At 39.3% G+C, this 8,082-nt stretch overlaps 1 pseudogene; it reads right to left on the reverse strand.

The window, feature by feature from the left end:
- Positions 1 to 6,515: 6,515 nt before the first annotated feature.
- On the reverse strand, positions 6,516 to 7,820 carry LOC100357393 (mortality factor 4-like protein 2; annotated as a pseudogene).
- Positions 7,821 to 8,082: the final 262 nt, after the last annotated feature.

Here is an 8,082-nt window from a genome sequence, read left to right on the forward strand (position 1 = left end):
AGATTCTAAACATGTTGAACTGACAGAATAGAGAGTAAAAGCATACCAGGATCAGGGTTGGAGGAAACAGGGATATGGTCAAACTGTACAAGTTCCCAGTTACAAGATGACTAAGTTCTGGAGACCTAATGTGCAGCAATATATGACTAGTTATTTGAAATTTGCTAAGATCTTAAGCATTTGTACTGCAAACAATTTAAAAATGTAACTATGTGAGGTCATAGATATATTAACACACCTAAATATTGATCACTTCACAATGTACACGTTCTTCAAAACAGTATGTTATATATTCTTTGAATATTTACAAATTTTTATTTGTCATTTGTGCCACAATAGAGCTGAAAACAAAATAGTGCTTAAAAGGAGCAATTCAAAAATAATGAAGTAGACTTTCTCATAAACAAAATCTCTTTTAGAGGCTCTGATTTGTTAGAAATGACATAGAAATAATAATTCTGCCCCTACATGAGTCATAATAGAATTAGCTATTATTGAATGATTAAAATTAATAGCCCATATACTGGGATCTGATGCTGCTGGGGTGGAAAGAGAAAAAATAGCAAAGAAACAGTTTACTGTGAGAGAGTAGTGTGATTTACTAAAAAAAAAAAAAAACAAAAAACACTCAAGTCTTGATATATCTCAATTGAACTTATCAAAAAGGTTTAAAAAGTTAGCATAGATACCTGGTAAACAAAAATCTAGTTGCTGTTACATGAAAAGTTGAACATATAAATGAGTAATTCTGTCCTTTCTAAAATGTCAGTTTCTTAGAAATATGTTATAGGCTTCAACAAAAGCTCAAATTGAATATATTTTATCTTTATTTCTTAACATGAGGGGAGCAATAAAACCAAATACAAGATATTTGAATTTTTAAGCCACCAAAGGAAATGAGTGTCCTGATGTTAAATCATTAGCTGTAATGTGAATATGGCAGGAGATCATTGAGCTACAAGTATCCAATCTGAAGCCCAAGAGATCTAGATTTCTAATTCATCCTCAGAGGATGACTTTTTGGCAGTGTTATAATAAAGTTCTTTGACAAAGGTTCTGATTGTTCTATTTCTCTACTCTGTAAAGGGACTACAGGAAGGACTCCTATCATTTTGGGGATTTAAAAATCATCTTTGGGGCCAGCACTGTGGTCTCCAGTGCTGTCATCCCATATGGGCACCAGTTCAAGTCCTGGCTGCTCCACTTCCAATACAGCTCTCTGCCGTGGCCTGGGAAAGAAGTAGAAGATGGCCCAAATCCTTGAGCCCATGCACCTGTGTAGGAGACCCGGAGGAAGCTCCTGGCTCCTGGCTTCAAATAGGCACAGCTCAGGCCATTGCAGCCAACTGGGGAGTGAACCAGCAGATGGAAGACCTCTCTCTCTCTCTCTGCCTTTCCTTCTTTCTCTGTGTAACTTCGACTTTCAAATAAATAAATAAATCTCTTAAAAAATCATCTTTGAGTATCAACTAACAGCTATGGATTTGACAAATAGTAAAAAAGAACACATAAACATTTGCATACAATTTCAAAATATTCACAGATTGACCAAAGCTCCTGTGTATCTCCCAGGTTAGGAACTACTTTGCAATGTCATATGTGCTACGAAATTGCTAAGAGCACAGCCACCGAAGTCTGTATAACCTCCTTAAGATGACAATCTCATCTGCCGGTAAATAAGGTGCTTGCTAGGCTGACAGAACTGCAGAGAGGGGCCAAAGCCGTGGCGTACTGAGTAAAGCTGCCGCCTGCAGTGCCGGCATCCCCTGTGGGTGCCAGTTCGATTCCAGCTACTCTACTTTCAATCCAGCTTTCTGCTATGGCCTGGGAAGCAGGAAATGATGGCCTAAGTGCCTAGGCCCCTGCATCCACGTTGGGGACCTAGAAGAAACTCCTGGCTCCTTGTTTCTGGCTTTGCATTGGCTCAACTCCAGCCTTTGCAGCCTTTTGGGGAGTGAACCAGTGGATGGAAGCCTTTCTCTCCCCGCCCCCAATAACTCTGCCTCTCAAATAAATAAATAAATAAATTTTAAACAAAAAAAGAACTGCAGATGACAATGAGCTTTGTCAGTATATAGGAAACCCCAGAAAGGTACACACCTGCGAACAAAAGGGATGAACAACTCCTAGATATTAGACAGCCTATCACCACTAACAGCCCCCAAATAAGTCAAACCTACATTTGTCTAATGTTCACATTTTAGTGCTTGATTTTATGGTACTTTGATAGACAAATATGTGCTTTACACAAGTAGTTGTAGAATAATTTATATTTTTCCTCTTCAAATGGTTAAAAAACACATCTTTATGACATGCCAACTCACCCTCGTCAAAAAAAAAGCACAAAAGAATATGGCTGATTTCCAAGCTTTCTGCAAAGAATAGTGCAGTAGTGAAGAATTAGGCACAGCAGTTAAATTTTTTGCTTAGTTTTTCTTTTTTTTTTCTTTTACAATTAGGGAATGCATTCATCATACAAAGTCTTACTGTCAAGTTGATCCCAATAGCTTACACTGAAGACCTTTTATGAAGCTGATGGGTGAAAATTATATGAGTCAAACATTGAGCTGAATACAACAGTGAAAAGCTTCCTGCCCACCCTCTCCTGGGGAGAGCTGCATGTTTTTTAAGTGTCAAAGTTTTAAAGTATTACTTTAAAAAGAAGTATAATGTGAGAGAGATAAGCTGGTAAGATTTGGATAAGAAAAAAATGCTTTAAAATTAAAGAATGGACTTCATCAAGCCAAGATGAAATAATAGGAACTGAATTTACTCTCCTGACTGAAACCAGTAAAAAAAAATTGAACAAAATGTAGAAGGCATAATTTTTTCAAGAAATTGGAGTAAGGTGATGAATGGCAGTTATCATAATTAGATGAGCACCAAGATGGTCCTAGCATATTGCCTAGAAACAGTTTCTAGACTGAGGCATCTGTAAAAAAATCCAGATGGAACCTGGCAATATATCTGAGTTTAAGAGATATCTTGGTGGGCCGGCACTGTGGTGCAGAGGCGCAATGTGTTAAAGCCCTGGCCTGAAGCACCGGCATCCCATATGGGCACCGGTTCAAGCCCCGGCTGCTCCTCTTCCAATCCAGCTCTCTGCTACGACCTGGGAAAGCAGTAGAAGATGGCCCAAGTCCTTGGGCCCCTGCACCCACATGGGAGACCCGGAAGAAGCTCTTGGCTCCTGGCTTTGGATCAGTTCATCTCTGGCCGTTGTGGCCATCTGGGGAGTGAACCAGAGGATGGAAGACCTCTTTCTCTGTCTCTACCTGTCTCTGTAACTCTGTCTTTCAAATAAATAAGTTAAATTCTTAAAAAAATAAAAGAGAAAGAGAGAGATCCTTGGGGCCCAAGGAGGCCAATGATGCTAGATTTCACAGGGCATGAAACTGTATAACAGATTTCTTACCTACATTAAGGAAAAATCTCCCTGAAGAAGAAATGGATCCTTTGAACATTTATGTATCTATTTAAACAAATTGACTTTTTAATTTCCTTAGATAAAACACTAAAATGAGAAAGGCTTTGTAGGTAAAATCTACCCAAACCTTCAGGGAAGACAGCAAACTTACAAAAACTATGCCAGAATTAAAAAGGAAAATGTACTTCCTGCTTATTCTATGAATCCAGTTTTACTCTGCTGCAAAAAAAAAAAAAAAAAAAAAATCCATGATTTTTCAGAAAGGAAGCTTTCTTCATAAAGATAAATGAAAAAATACTACTTTAGAAAGCTTTTGCAATTTGAATCAAAATCTAGATTCCAATTTCGGTTTTTCACAGGAATGCAAGGCTGGTTTAACAATAAAAAAATCCACAAATGTAATTCACCATAGTCCATATTAGCGGGTGGAAAAGGTAAACATTATAATCATCTCAGCAGATGCAGAAAAAGCATTGAACAAAATCCCTAGTCATTCCTGATTAAAAAAAAAAAAAAAAAAACACCTCTGAGAAAACTGGAGAAAAGGAATGTTCTCAATCATTCATCTATGAAAGTCCACCATTAGGGACCAGCACAGTGCATAGTGGGTGAAGCTGCCTATTGTGGCATCCCATGTGGGCTCCGGTTTAGGTCCCAGCTGCTCTGCTCCTGTTCCAGCTCTCTGCTAAGGCACCTAGGAAGGCAACAGAAAATGGCCCAGGTCCTTGGGACTCTGCAGTCACGTGGGAGACCTGGATGAAGCTCCTGGCTTTGGCCAGACTCAATCCTGACCGTTGTGGCCATTTGGGGAGTGAACCATCAGGTGGAAGATTCTCTCTCTCTCTCTCCCTTTCTCTCTATCTCTCTCTATCTCTGCCTCTCCTTCTCAGTAATTCTGACTTTTGAATAAACAAGTAAATACATCTTTTTTTTTTAAAGAAAGCTCCTTCCATAAAAAGAAAAGTCCACACTTAACATTGGATTTAAAGACTGAATGTCTTTCCCCTAACGTCAGCAAAAAAGACAAATATGTCTGTCCTAACCATTTTTACTCAACATTTTGCTGGAGATTAGAATAAGAAAAAGATAAAAGGCATGTAGATTAGACAAGAAAAATAAAACTGCTTTTATTAATAGCTACATTTCCTAATGGAACATTTTGTGGAATCACATAAAACCTATTAGAATTATTAGCTAAAAGAACAGTAGTTCAGCAAGTCAGAAGAATACAAAATTAGTGTACAAAATTCAGTTGTTTTTCTGTGTACCAGAATGAACAACTGGATTTTTATTTTTATAAAAAAGGGAGGCAATTCTGTGGTCTGAAAATGGATAGAACATGAATACTACTCACCACAAGATTTTTCAAGTTAAGAAAAGCCCATGCTAAGTAATAAAACAGATTCTGCTTTTCCACAGCTCATGGAAATTACATTGTAGGACTAGTATTTCTAATTCCTAGCAACTAATGAGATTGATAGGCCATCCTATAAATATCATAAAAATTCTTTTGATTGCAACTAATTCTAATACATAATCTAAGACCATGTAAACTAGTTGCCATGATTCACACCATATATTTCAAATTTCTATAAATCTTGATTTTTTTTAAAGATTTATTTATTTTTATTTGAAACTCAGAGTTACACAGAGAGAGAAGGAGAGGGAGAGGGGTAGGGAGAGAGAGAGGGGTCATCCATCCGCTGGTTCACTCCCCAGTTGGCCACAACAGCTGGAGCTGCACAGCTCCGAAGCCAGGAGACTGGAGCTTCTTCTGGGTCTCCCACATGGATGCAGGAGCCCAAGGACTTAGGCCATCTTCTACTGCTTTTCCAGGCCATAGCAGGGAGCTAGATTGGAAGTGGAGCAGCCTGGACTCGAACTGGTGCCCATATGGGATGCCGGCACTGCAGGTGTTGGCTTTACTCACTATGCCACCACAGTGGCCCCTAGGTCCTGATTTTGATGAAACTGATTGATTCTGAAAAAATAATCAATCAACATATAATTTGAGTTAGGCACACTAGCATGTCTTTTAATATAGATAAGAATATTGAGCTTTTAATATAAATACAGACAAAATATATTGGTAGTTGAGTGAAATATTAGCCCTTTTAGTATAGTACTTAATTTGTTCATGGAGAGTAACACTGATCTACTGGTCAATCCTAGGTAAAACACAATCTGACACCTAGACCTGAGCTGTCTCCCTAACAAACCATAGATGACTTTAGGAGAGCCATGTTTTTGTTGACATAAGTTTTTTAAAAAATCTGTACAAGACCATTTTCCTGAGAAGGGTCAACCTTCCATTGAATTCTCAGAAGTATTGTTACTCAGATGAATTTAAAAATTACTGTTAGAGATATATCTTTTATAGTGTTTAAAAAATACCTTTTGTAGGGGCTGGTGCTGCAGCATAGCAGGTAAAGCCACTGCCTGCAGTGCTGGCATCCCATATGGGTACCGGTTCAAGTCCCGTCTGCTCAATTTCCGATGCAGCTCTCAGCTACAGCCTGGGAAAGCAGTGGAAGATGGCCCAAGTCCTTGTGCCCCCGCACCCACCTGGAAGACCTGGAGAAAGCTCCAAGATCCTGGCTTCAGATCAGCCATTTGGGGAGTGAACCAGTGGATGGAAGAACTCTCTCTCTCTCTTTGTCTCTGCCTCTGCTTCTGTAACTCTGCCTTTCAAATAAATAAGTAAATCTTTTTTTAAAAAATACCCTTTGTAGAGGGGAAATCTAACTCTAAATAATATATATATTTGAAATTTAGAAACAAATCTTATTTGAGACCTGAACTACAATTTCTAAAATATCAACCTTTCCAGAAAACTGTGGCTATACGATAATGTAGTGCCTCTATCATGTTAGAATGTTCATTAGATTCAAACACAAAAAACCATGAAACAAATCGCCAACCTTCAACAATCTGAGCAATGATAGAATGCCTAAGGGACAGCATGGATGTACTTGTAGAGAACGGGCTGTTGTACTTCAAGCACCAGTTTTTAAAAGAGCACAGACGCATGGGTTTTGAGGTACATACATCAAGTTGAACATTTAGCAATAACAATTAGGGCATTTTTATCATGCAGCATTAAAATATATCAGAAAATTGGGTAGTGTTAAAGGGATGGAACCACCAGGATTCAAACAATGTTGTCCACTAGGCAATGAAATGTTCTACTAAACTTTTCTTCTTTGTCTAATTACTACAATCACTGGTTGCAACTTCGAAATGAGAAAAGAAGTCTGCAGTCCTTTTATTTTTTGCTTAATACAGAACAGAAAGCAAACCAGAACATAAACCCTATTATACATTAACACTTTTGCAGACCATCAATTATATAAGACAAAAAAAAAAAACCCTACAAACAAAAAGCATTTTACAGATACCAGGCTTAGTGGGAGTGGTCAGCAGACCCACACAGGGCTTTGCAATGGTACTCGGCAGAAGCCACTTTATAATCAGCAGCGGCAAAGAGAGATGCAGAAATTTTTGCCAGATATTTTACGAACTCATGCAAAAGGCCCAACAGTAGTGCCAGTAGTGCAAGCCTATTCTCATCAAGGGGCGTTTAGGCCAACATTGCCTTGATTGTTACAGTCTCAGTAGGCATGGTGCTTCATAAACCTGGGACTCCAGCGAATGGGGTAAGAGGATCTCTGCATAAGGAGCCTCTCAAACTCACAGAGCAGCTGAGTACCCAGCATCACTTCGAAATAATCTTTTATTCCTGCCACAACTTCATTGACCACCTATTCCTTATTATTGATGTTTTCCGTGCTTTCTTGCCATTTGGCTACTCTTCCCAAACAGCAGGAAGTTGAAACAGCTGCTTCTGCCTGGTTCCTAACTCCCAGTACTCAGCAAGCCGTGGTTTTAATTCTTCAGGCAACATCACTTTAACTTCCATTCTATGCTTATTCTATTCATTCCTTGCTTTCCACAGTGGGGTCAGCACAGGCCCTCTTCTTCCTAGGAGGAGTGCTTCACTGGTACTGCCACCATCTCCGCTTCCAGGAGTCTCGCGCTTGTCGGTTCTTGAAGGGAGCTTCCCAGCAGAGGAACACCACCACCTCCTTCTTCCTGGGAGCTGCTTCAGAATTCTTCAGCTGACGGTCAGCTGTCTTCTTCCCCGAGGGGGCTCCTCTCAGCTACTCCTCGGCACCTTGACTCCAGCTGGGCTTTTGAAGGTGGCTTCTTCCTCAGATTGTCGCCCACAAGTTTGAGAACCCTGCTTTCTGGAACTCATTCAACCCTGTTTTTATTCCAACCAGCAATCTTCCATCTTTCCTCTGAAGAACTCCTAGTGATTTCTCAGATGGAAGTTTACAGTTCTGAGCTGCTCTGCAAGGGTGGAATGGGAGACACAATTCAAGGTTCTATAATCAGGGATGGTTCTGCAATAAGAATCAGACCTCTGATCCATGCTGTAGAATAAACTTAATTCTTTCCCATGGTGACCTTTGTGTTGTCATTGCCAAGCACAGTGACCTTCTTCAGGAAAATGCCAATACCTGGATATTTCCAGTATTTGTTTAACAGCAAAATTCCAGTTGCTGTTACTGCAAAACAAACTATTCCAAACTTAGAACATATACAATAATCATTTTATTTAGTTTAGAAATTCGTACTATCAGCAATGGGTC

Source organism: Oryctolagus cuniculus, chromosome 5 (genome assembly GCF_964237555.1).
Source record: "Oryctolagus cuniculus chromosome 5, mOryCun1.1, whole genome shotgun sequence".
Lineage (NCBI taxonomy): Eukaryota > Metazoa > Chordata > Mammalia > Lagomorpha > Leporidae > Oryctolagus > Oryctolagus cuniculus.